The following is an 11,523-nucleotide window of genomic DNA, read 5'->3' as shown; positions in this document are numbered from 1 at the left end:
TAATGCATCTGTCCACACCGAGCTTCAGCATCACAAAGATGAAGGCGTCAAATATGATCTGGATATCCCAGACCACGCCCTAGGGTTCTCACAATTCCTGTCTTTCTCACCAAGATGAGGGGATTTGATCCATGTTATCAGCAATGACGAGCCGCCAGCAGTTGGCGAAACAGAACAAGAAAGGATTGCACGCGAAGCATGCAATATTGACAGGTTTAATCGCCGACAAATCAAAGCCGAAGCAGACCAGGAGGCACGACGCATAAGGGTACAGCCATGTGACCTCAACGATGCTTTCGACAGGGTAGGGGATAAACAGGTCTTCAGGACTCCAAGCGCCAACGTAGCCGTCGCCATGGCGACAATGCAACGGCTACCCAACACCCCGGAAACCCAAGCAGTTCGTAATGAAATACAAGCCTATCTGACGGCTGCTGTGGCCCAGACCGCAGAGATTGTAAACCAAGCTCGGGCTCCATCCGTCTCAGTCGAGTCAAGCCATAGCCGCCAGCACCCAAGTCACTCACAGCCACTCAACCAACGTGGCTCATGCAACAACGACCCATCAGACAACCGTCAAGGCGGAAATGGTGGCCATGATGGTGGACAGGATGACAACCGCCGTCGGGACAACAACCGCCGCGATGCCCGGGACGGTAACCGCCGAGACAACCGCGACAATCGCCGCGATAACCACGGTCGCAGGGCTAATCCAGATGGCAATTGAGATCGCCACGATGGCAATAACAATCTCCGCCATTACCTCGGTGGACGCGATCTGCGCGCTCGCATCAACCAGAGAGTCGATGATCGAGCATCCCACGAAGCCGTATGGAATATGACACTACCCACGGCCCGCCGAGTTTGAAGCAGTTTACTCCACACCTTCACCAAGTCATATGGCCCAAGAATTTCAAGCTCGAGAAACTTTAGAAGTACGATGGCAAGGAAAACCCCGAATTATGGGTCATGCTCTATGAAACTGCGTGCAGATCAACCATGGCTGACGAGCACGTCATGTCTAACTATTTCCCAGTCACTGTTGGCCATGCAGGTCACCAATGGCTGGTCAGCTTGCCGGCGAACTACTTTGACTCTTGGCAGGAGCTCAAGCAAGCCTTCATCGACAACTTCATTGCTACTTGTGAACAACCAGGCAACAAATACGATCTGCAACGGATTCGAGATCAAAAAGATGAGCCACTACGTGAGTACGTCCGACGTTTCTCGGAGATGCGCATCAAGGTCCCATCAATCTCCGACAACGAGGCAATCGAGGCTTTCATCACTGGCCTCTGCTTCCACGACGCCCTAAGGGACAAGCTCCTTTGCAAGAGACCTGAATCGGTCACAGTGCTCCTGGCCACCGCTAAGAAATATGCAGACGTCGACGACGCTAAAAAGATAATTATTGAAGAAGCAGCAAGGGTTCCACGCTCCGACCACCCCCCACACCGCGACTACTACCGCGGCAACTGTGTTTAGAACGACAATTTTGACCGCCGCAACCAGCGCAATGACTCCCGTGACCACCGCGACCCATGTAATCAGCGGTGTAACCGCCGTGACGATTATAGGAGCAAGCGTGCTCAGGAAGACGACGGCGAGGTCAACACCGTTAAAAAGGGTGGCGGACGTCGTAACTATGAAGACGACTATGCCAAAGCATTGAAAGGGCCCTGCCAGCTCCATCCTAAGTCAAACCATACCATAGAGAATTACCGCGTTCTCAAGTCTATCTACACGCGCCAATAGGCTCCGGATACATCCGACAAGCCTAACAACGTAGGGGAACAGCGCAACGAGGATAACGACGACGATGATGCGGACCCTCGTCACAAGTACATCAAGCCAACTAATCACATACACACCATCATCGAAGGCAAAGTGTCCATCGAGACCAAATGAGAATGCAAGCTACTCGCCCGCGCTTGCTTGAACGTGGCCAACACCGACAACCTCCTCGCTGATCCTCGGCTCCCTCCATGGTCTCACCATGAAATCTCCTTCAGCAGAAAGGACCAATGGGCCGCAATACCTGAGCCAGGACGTTTTCCCCTGGTCCTCGATCCTTGTATCAATAAGGTTCGGTTCGATAGAGTATTGATCGACGGCGGCAGCTCCATCGATATACTGTTCAAGAACAGTCTGCCTGCCCTAAAGATAGCTCAGGTGGACCTCAAGCCATACGAGGCACAGTTCTAGGGTGTTCTCCCCAGACAGAGCTCTACACCTCTTGCGCAGATCACGCTACCTGTGCAGTTTGGGACCCCGGACCACTTCCGCACCAACTACGTCAACTTCGTGGTCGCTGACTTCGATGGCACCTACCATGCTATTCTTGGTCGACCGTCGCTCACCAAGTTCATGTCCATACCTCATTACAGGTATTTGGCGCTCAAGATGCCTACCGAGAAAGGAGTTCTAACCCTCCGAGGCAACATGTACGCAGCTTATACCTGCGAAGACGATAGTTTCAAAATAGCAGAGGCTCACGACCTCTCTATTCACATGGCCGAGACCATGCTCGATGCCAAGAAGACCTCGACCGACCACCTAGAGATCCCGAAGCTCGAGGCTCCATGTAAGAACATCAAGTCCAAGGAGCACAAGGTGATCCAGCTGGTCGACGGTGATCCCAACAAAACGGCCCTTATCGGGGCCAACCTGGATCCCAAATAGGAAGACGCGCTCATCAGGTTCTTGAGGAGCAACGTGGATGTGTTCGCATGGAAACCTACTGACATGCCCGGTGTACCTTGGAACTTGATCGAGCACTCCTTGAATGTCAACGGCAAGGCCAAACCTATCAAGCAGAAGCTACGACGGTTTGCTCGCGACAAAAAGGAGGCGATTAGGGTAGAAGTTACATGGCTTTTGGCAGCCGGATTTATCAAAGAAGTGTATCATCCGGAGTAGTTAGCCAACCTGGTTCTTGTACGCAAAAAGAATAATGAATGGAGAATGTGTGTTGATTACACTGATTTCAACAAACACTGCCCTAAGGACCCCTTCGGCTTACCTCGCATAGACGAGGTCGTAGATTCAACCGCCGGTTGTGAGCTGCTTTCCTTTCTCGATTGCTACTCTGGTTATCACCAGATCGCTCTCAAAAAGGATGACCAGATCAAGACATCTTTTATTACGCCCTTCGGCGCCTACTGCTACACGACCATGTCATTCAGGCTCAAGAACGCCGGGGCTACCTACCAACACGCTATACAAGCTTGCCTCAAAGATGAGATAAAAAGACGACCTCGTCGAGGCTTATGTTGATGATATAGTTGTCAAAACCAAGGAAGCACATACCCTTGTCGACAACCTGGAATGCACCTTTGCAGCCCTTAACACATTCCTATGGAAGTTAAACCCAAAGAAGTGTATCTTTGGTGTTCCTTCTAGCATACTACTTGGCAACGTTGTCAGTCATGACGGCATACGCCCTAACCCGGAGAAAGTCAAAGCTGTCTTAGACATGAAGCTGCCCAAAAAGGTGAAGGATGTTTAGAAGCTTACCGGATGCATGGCCGCCCTTAGCCATTTCATATCAAGGTTAGGCGAAAAAGGATTACCGTTCTTTAAACTACTCAAAGCATCTGAAAAGTTTGAGTGGTCGGAGGAAGCAGACGCTGCCTTCACATAGCTGAAACAATACCTTACATCACCTCCGGTCCTCACTGCTCCAAGAGAAGACGAAACACTCCTGCTTTACATTGTGGCTACTAATTGAGTGGTCTCCATGGCCATGGTGATCGAGCGCAACAAGCCCAGCCATGTCTACAAGGTACAACAACCAATCTATTTCATCAGTGAGGTACTCAATGAGTCCAAGATCAGGTACCCATAGATTCAGAAGTTGATCTACGCCATACAGATAACATCCCGAAAGTTGAAACACTACTTCGACGTATATCGTGTGGTGGTCATGACTGAGTACCCGCTGCGAGACATCATTAGCAACAAGGATGCGAACGGGCGCATTGTTAAATGGGCAATGGAGCTATGCCCCTTCTCCTTGGAATTTGCAAGCCATACTACAATCAAGTCTCAGGCACTCGTCGACTTCATCGTCGAGTGGACAGACTTAAGCACGCCTGCCTCTCTAGGATCCGACGAGTATTGGACGATGTACTTTGATGGCTCTCTCAACATTGACGGTGCGGGAGCAGGAGTCCTTTTCGTTTCACCATCCAAGGAGCAGCTCTAGTACGTTCTCAGGATTTATTTCCCAGCATCTAATAATGCCGCCGAGTACGAAGCATGCCTACATGGTCTGCGCATTGCAGTTGAGCTTGGCGTTAAATGTCTCTATGTCTATGGAGACTCGGCTGTAGTCATCAACCAACTTAATAAGGACTGGGATACGACCAGCGAAAAGATGGATGCATATTGCAAGTCTATCAGAAAGCTAGAAGGCAGGTTCTATGGCATCGAGTACATGCACGTGGTCCAGGACAAGAATCAAGCAGCGGATGCGCCGTCCAAGTTAGGATCATCCCGAGCCAAAATCCCACATGGCGTATTCATCTAAGACCTGCTCACGCCTTCCATCGAAGAGGAAGATTCTATGGCAGACAAGCCTCCAAACCAGCAATTGGTGGCTACGATTCTGGCGTCGAGCACCACCGAGCCACCTCCGACCACTCATGAGCCTGACTAGAGAATACCTTTCATCAAATACCTAACAGATGGCAGCGGTTACACTGAACGGATAGAAAATGAGCGCCTGATGCGTCGCAGTAAGCAATACCTGCTCGTCGATGGCAAGCTATGGCGCAAGAACGCAAAGGAGGAAATCTTGATGAAATGTATAACCCAGGAGGATGGCGAACATCTCCTAGACCAAATCCACTCTGGCTCCTGTGGCAACCACGTGGCCTCAAGAACGCTGGTCGATAAGGCTTTCTGAGCAGGGTTCTATTGGCCGTCAGCAGTAGCCAACATAGAGAAGCTAGTCCACCACTATGAGGGTTGTCAGTTCTTCGCCAAGAGAATGCACGTACCAGCACATGAGATCCAGACAATACCAGCCTCCTGGCCCTTCGCATGCTAGGGACTGGATATGATCGGGCCCTTCAAACCAGCTCTAGGGAAATTTACATGCGTCTTTGTGCTGATCGATAAATTTTCTAAGTGGATAGAATACATGCCTTTGGTATAGGCATCCTCAGAAAAGGCTGTCACGTTCCTTGACCAGGTCATCCACCGTTTTGGCATACCCAACAACATCATCACTGATCTGGGTACTCAGTTCACCGGGAACGCTTTTTGGGACTTCTGCGATGAAAGGAGCATAGTAGTAAAATATGTCTTGGTGGCACACCCTAGAGCTAATGGACAAGTCGAGCGGGCAAATGGCATGATCTTGGACGCATTGAAGAAGAGGATGTATCGAGAAAATGACAAAGCTCTTGGAAGATGGCTCAAAGAGTTACCAGCCATGGTCTGGGGCCTTAGAACTCAGCCCAGTCGTAACACCGGCGTCTCACCATACTTTATGGTTTACGGCGCTGAGGCAGTCCTCCCAGCAGATATAGCTTTTAGATCAGCACGGGTAGAGAATTTCGATGAAGGCAAGGTCAACAAAGTACGGGAGCTAGAAGTGAATAGCATAGAAGAGAAGCGGCTCGATTCTTGTGCACGTACGGCCAAATACCTTGCTGTTTTGCGTAGGTACTACAACAAGAATGTTAAAGAGCGGTTCTTTATGGTAGGGGACCTGGTCCTAAAGTGGAAGACGGACCAGGCTAGCATCCATAAACTTGCAACCCCATGGGAGGGGCCCTTCATGATCAAGGAAGTCACACGACCAACGTCTTACAGGTTAGCTCACCTGGACGGTATGGACGTACCAAACTCATGGCACATCGACAAGCTTAGATGTTTCTATGCTTAACTACTAAGATATGTACTCCTCTTGTACTTTCAATTTACTTCAATAAAGCTATTATGATTCCTCCGACAACTCTAATGTGTCACTTCGAATTTTATGGTTATTCTAACTTAGCCAGTAAAAGCCGACCACCACTCCTTCTATGGTTTTCAGAGTAGACCCTGTCTCCGGTTCCTCCCAACACATGCATGGGATCTGCTCTCTACGTTATGGGTGATCGGCAGGTCTCCCTTGGTTTGACTTGTCCATGTCTACGTGTGCATAGGTCACACACCTCACACTCCGACCACATGGCAAACTAGGGCCACACAAACTTTTTAGGATGATGTGTCGAGCAAAATGGTACAACTAAACAGAACGTTAACATGTTCTCACTTAGTTACACCAACATGAGTTTCAAGCTTAAATACGTTTTATACAAAGCAAACTAGCTTATGATGATATATAGTTATGTTATTACAAGCTTGCCTGAAGAGGTCCAAGTTTACAATAACACAACTATGTCCTCCTTCTATAGCTCTAAGCCTATTACATTGGCTGGTCGGGGCGCGCGGCACCTACTGCTCGCTGCTTCTGATATCCTACTCGAGTCTCGCGGACTCTTGTGCTGGTCGAGCTGAAGGGGATGGCCCCACTGATGCCTAGCTGGTCGAGACCGCAGGCTTCGTCAGTTGGCTTGCAATTGATGGCGTTCCCAGCTGACTTGTCGATGGCGTACCCTGTACAGGTGCTGTCCCGCCTCCACATAGGTTAATGTCGCCAATTATCTTTGACGACAGGTCCAGCTAGGCCATCCGAAGTTCCTCAGCCTTGTCTAGGTCTACCTCCTTCGGGTATCCACCCTCCAGGCGCTTGAGATCGATCAGGGGGTAGTGGGCATGCACCATGCTTAGCACATGTGCACCCGTGTACTCACCCGCCTCCTTCACGAACTCTTGGAACCATCCCCATGCTTTTTTGCATCTCTCGACCAGCTCGAGCTAGGGCATCCTTGGCTCTTCCTCTGTGAGCGCCGGGTCGATAAGGTCGAGGACGGGCAAAATGCCAGTTGCCACTTCCTAGCACTGGTTCTTCCATGTGTCCCGATCCTCTATGGTCTCCTGGCATCGTGCCTTCTAGCCGTCACGCTCTTTCATCACGGCTTCTAGATGTTTCTTGGCATTGATTTTTAAAACTACAAACCATACAAGACATCAAAATGTAACGGCACGACAAGGTAAGGTGGGCAACAGAATGAGAAAGGTGGTCTGGAATACTCACTTTTTAGTTCCTCCTTCATCTTGGTTGTGCGGTCCTGAAGTTGAGACTAGTTGCGTGCCTATTTTTCATTGTCCTCCTTCAGCCGACCACACTCGGCGGTCACGGCTATTCTCCTCTTAGAGGCGGGTTACTTCGGCTTCTAAACATGCACTACAGCTGTCACTACCAACAATGCAACAACACGTGTCATGCAATTGCTACGATAAAATGAAAACTTACTTGTTTTTTCCTGCTCTTTGTTACTGAGCTGGCCGACCAGGTTCTGGTTCTATGCCTCTTGCTCCGTCCTCTCCTGGTCGGCAGCTTCAAGTTGGCAGCGCAAGCGTTCCACCTCGGCCGCCAGTTCTCTATTGTTGGCCGTAATTCCCTCAATCTGGTCAAAGCACCTCTTTCGGTACTTGGCGGTCTTCATCAAGTCCTGCATATAAACAAGCTAAGTCAAACAGTTCGACTACATAGTAGAGTCAAGTGGTCAAGCCAAACATACCTGGACTTCTGTCACCAGACGTTTTGCTATTCGTTCAACTTTTAGGGTCTCTTTGACCTCTGGGATTTCCTCATGCATGACCCACTCATCGTTCCGCCAGCACGACACATATACATGTTGTCGCCTGTCTTGGGGATAGCCTAGGACCTCTTCTACTTCGTCCTCTTCGGCCTCTTGTCTAGGAGGTGGCGCTAGTCTAGAGTCTGTAGTCTCTACGACCACTATGGCCTTCCCACGAGCCGTAGCGTCGGCAAGCGTGCTCTATGCCACCTCCACCTGCTACTCCTCGGCTTGGTCTGGTCCCCTTGGCGCCGAAGTGTCTCCCTCAGCAGGGTTAGTGCTCAGAGCACTTGTACTTGGCTCGGCTCCCTTCTCGACCAGTTGCTCGGGGACTATCGTCTGGCCGCTCATCTGCTGAGGTGCCGGTGGATTTTCTTCCATAGGTTCCTCCATGGCTGGCTGCTAGGCAGTTTTTTCCGCCATTGATGGCGAAGTCGTGCCGCACCCGGCTAGCTAGTCGGGATTTTCAGTGGACGCCGACCTAATATATCAGAGAAAAGTTCAGAAGACAGTATTATTCAATACAAATTATAAGCTTACATCAAGGTTACAGATACTTATAGCTTGGAAGCATGGAATGATGTGGCAAAGGAGCATCTCTTCGACCGCGCCTGCTCCACGTGCTCGGTGGGTTCCATCGGGTCTTTTTCCACGACCGGTACTGGCGCCGGGGTTTGCTCCTCGGCACTTCCTCCGCTTGTCCTCTGTGTTGCATTAGTCGGTGATGCGATCACTGCTGGCACAGAGGAGCCACCCTGCTCTGTCGCCTCCATTTGTCTCCTCCTCTTTTGTGGGACGAGTCGAAAGATGTCCACATCCTCTATTTCATCGTCTGAAAGGGGGAAGATGGCCTGACGGCATTTGTTGGCCACCGGCCACTTGCCAGCAGCCCTAGTGAAAGGTCCTAATATGGCTAGAGGGGGGGGGTGAATAGCCTATTTAAAAATCTATAAATCAACTAGAGCAATTTGATTAGTATGACAAATAGCGTAATGCAAACTTGCTCTAGCTCTACAAGGGTTGCAAGCCACCTATCCAACAATTCTAGTTGCAATGATTACTTAGGCACACAAACTTGCTATGTAATTACTCACTAAGAGCTCTCAACCTTGCTACTCTAAAGAGCTCAACTAGATGAATATAAATAATAAAGCAAGCTCTCAATTCTAATTACACTAAAGAGCTTGTGTCAACTAGTTTGCAAGAATGTAAATAAGTGAGTAAGGTGATTATACCGACGTGTAGGGGATGAACCAATCACAAGATGAATATATAGCCAATCACCGGGAGAATGCCAAAGACAAGAGACAATCGATTTTCTCCCGAGGTTCACGTGTTTGCCAACACGCTACGTCCCCGTTGTGTCGACCAACACTTGGTGGTTCGGCGGCTAAGAGGTGTTTCACAAACCTCGTCCACACGATTGGACACCGCAAGAACCTACCCACAAGTGAGGTAACTCAATGACACGAGCAATTTACTAGAGTTACCTTTCGGCGCTCCGCCGGGGAAGGTACAACTCCCCTCACAATCACCGGAGACGGCCACGAACAATCACCAACTCGTGCCGATCCTCCACCGCTGCTCCAACCGTCTAGGTGGTGGCAACCACCAAGAGAAACGAGCGAAATCCGCAGCGCAACACGAATACCAAGTGCCTCTAGATGCAATCACTCAAGCAATGCACTTGGATTCTCTCCCAATCTCATAATGATGATGGATCAATGATGGAGATGAGTGGGAGGGCTTTGGCTAAGCTCACAAGGTTGCTATGTCAATGAAAATGTGCAAGAGAGCTCCCTTGAGCCGGCTATGGGGCTATATATAGAGCCCCCATCAAATAGAGCCGTTATACCCCTTCACTGGGCAAAACGCGCTCTGACCGGACGCTCCGGTCATACTGACCGGACGCTGGCCCTCAGCGTCCGGTCGTCCGATGGACGCCACGCGTCACCAGCTTCAAACGCTGTTCGTCAGATTTCAACGGCTACGAAGCTGACCGGACGCTCCGGTCAAAACTAACCGGACGCTGAAGCCCCAGCGTCCGGTCGTTTCCAGTAAGCTCCCCGAGGCATATTTTTCCGACCGGACGCGTCCGGTCCACCTTGACCGGACGCAGCCAGCGTCCGGTGCTCAACCCTTAGCCACTATGCAGACATGTCAGTTTGACCGGACGCAGAAACCAGCGTCCGGTGCATCTCAGGTCCAGCGTCCGGTGCAACACCGAAACTGGCGACCTCTCTGCCAGCTCGACCGGACGTAGCCTTTCAGCGTCCGGTCGCTGAGTGACCCAGCGTCCGGTTAGTAGACCGACGCCAGCATCATTTCGACCAACTCCATTTCAACTCTAACTTCTTCACCCTTGCTCAAGTGTGCCAACCACCAAGAATTTTGCATCCGGCGCAATAGAAAATAGACATTTCATTTTCCCGAAAGCGCCGAATGAGTTAGAGCACATCTCAACCCTGCAAACACCTTGCGCACATGTGTTAGCCTTTTTTCACAAATATTTTCAAGGGTGTTAGCACTCCACTAGATCCTAAATGCATATGCAATGAGTTAGAGCATCTAGTGGCACTTTGATAACCGCATTCCGATACGAGTTTCACTCCTCTTAATAGTACGGCTATCTATCCTAAATGTGATCACACTCACTAAGTGTCTTGATCACTAAAACAAAATGGCTCCTACATTTTATACCTTTGCCTTGAGCCTTTTGTTTTTCTCTTTCTTCTTTTCCAAGTTCAAGCATTTGATCATCACCATGCTATCACCATTGTCATGATCTTCGTCATTGCTTCATCACTTGGAGTAGTGCTACCTATCTCATAATCACTTTGATAAACAAGGTTAGCACTTAGGGTTTCATCAATTAACCAAAACCAAACTAGAGCTTTCAATCTCCCCCTTTTTGGTAATTGATGACAACCCTTATACAAAGATATGAATTAAAGTTCATTTGAATCCATGTTGCTTGCCCAAGCATATTTACCATGTGTAAGGGATATGGACAAGTTTCATGAACTCCATATGGTAGCAATTGCTCCCCCTACATATGTGCTAAGAGTTTGGATTGTAGCTTTGCACATATGCTTAGATAGGAAATATAGGAGTCAATTTCTACCAAATGATGCTAAGGTATAAGAGATAGACCTTTGAAGCGTGATACCAATCGGAGTGCACCAATATACCATCCTTAGCACCATTAGTAACTAGACATACACAAAAACTAGAATACCCCATGAGATCAACATTAAAAGCAAGGGTCTAGTTTTCATAATGTGAGCATGAGTCTAGTTACTTTTAGCCTATGCATGCTAGTTTTTCATTTCATCATTCAAACCTACAACTAGCATACACCACACAAGCATGGATGTTGAAACTTAAAATTTGTACCATGCGAGCAAATATATGAGATGTTCATTCAAATGCATCATACAAGTTTATGAGCTTGCTCCCCCTACTTGTGTGCTCAAAATTTTAATTGATCCCTTTCCTTTAGCATATCTCTCCCCTTATGTCCAATACTCCCCTATCACTCATATCTTTGTTTCTCTCCCCCTTTGTCAACAATTAGCACAAAAGGTGAACTTAAATTATGGATAGGTTGGGGTGAAATCATGTGAAATGAGGATCATTTTCTCAATTTTGGTTCAATCTAGATTACTTGCAAAAGATATTTAACTCGGTTTGATCTAAGGACAAGCTTCTTCACACCTCCAAATAAGGGTTATCTTGTACCATGTTGAGTTAAACACTTATAGCTCATTTTCTAAATCAAACACTAGGTTTACAAGCCCACAAACATGTCATATGCTACCAC

Source organism: Miscanthus floridulus, chromosome 1 (assembly GCF_019320115.1).
Source record: "Miscanthus floridulus cultivar M001 chromosome 1, ASM1932011v1, whole genome shotgun sequence".
Lineage (NCBI taxonomy): Eukaryota > Viridiplantae > Streptophyta > Magnoliopsida > Poales > Poaceae > Miscanthus > Miscanthus floridulus.
Note: the sequence above shows the minus strand (reverse complement) of the source record.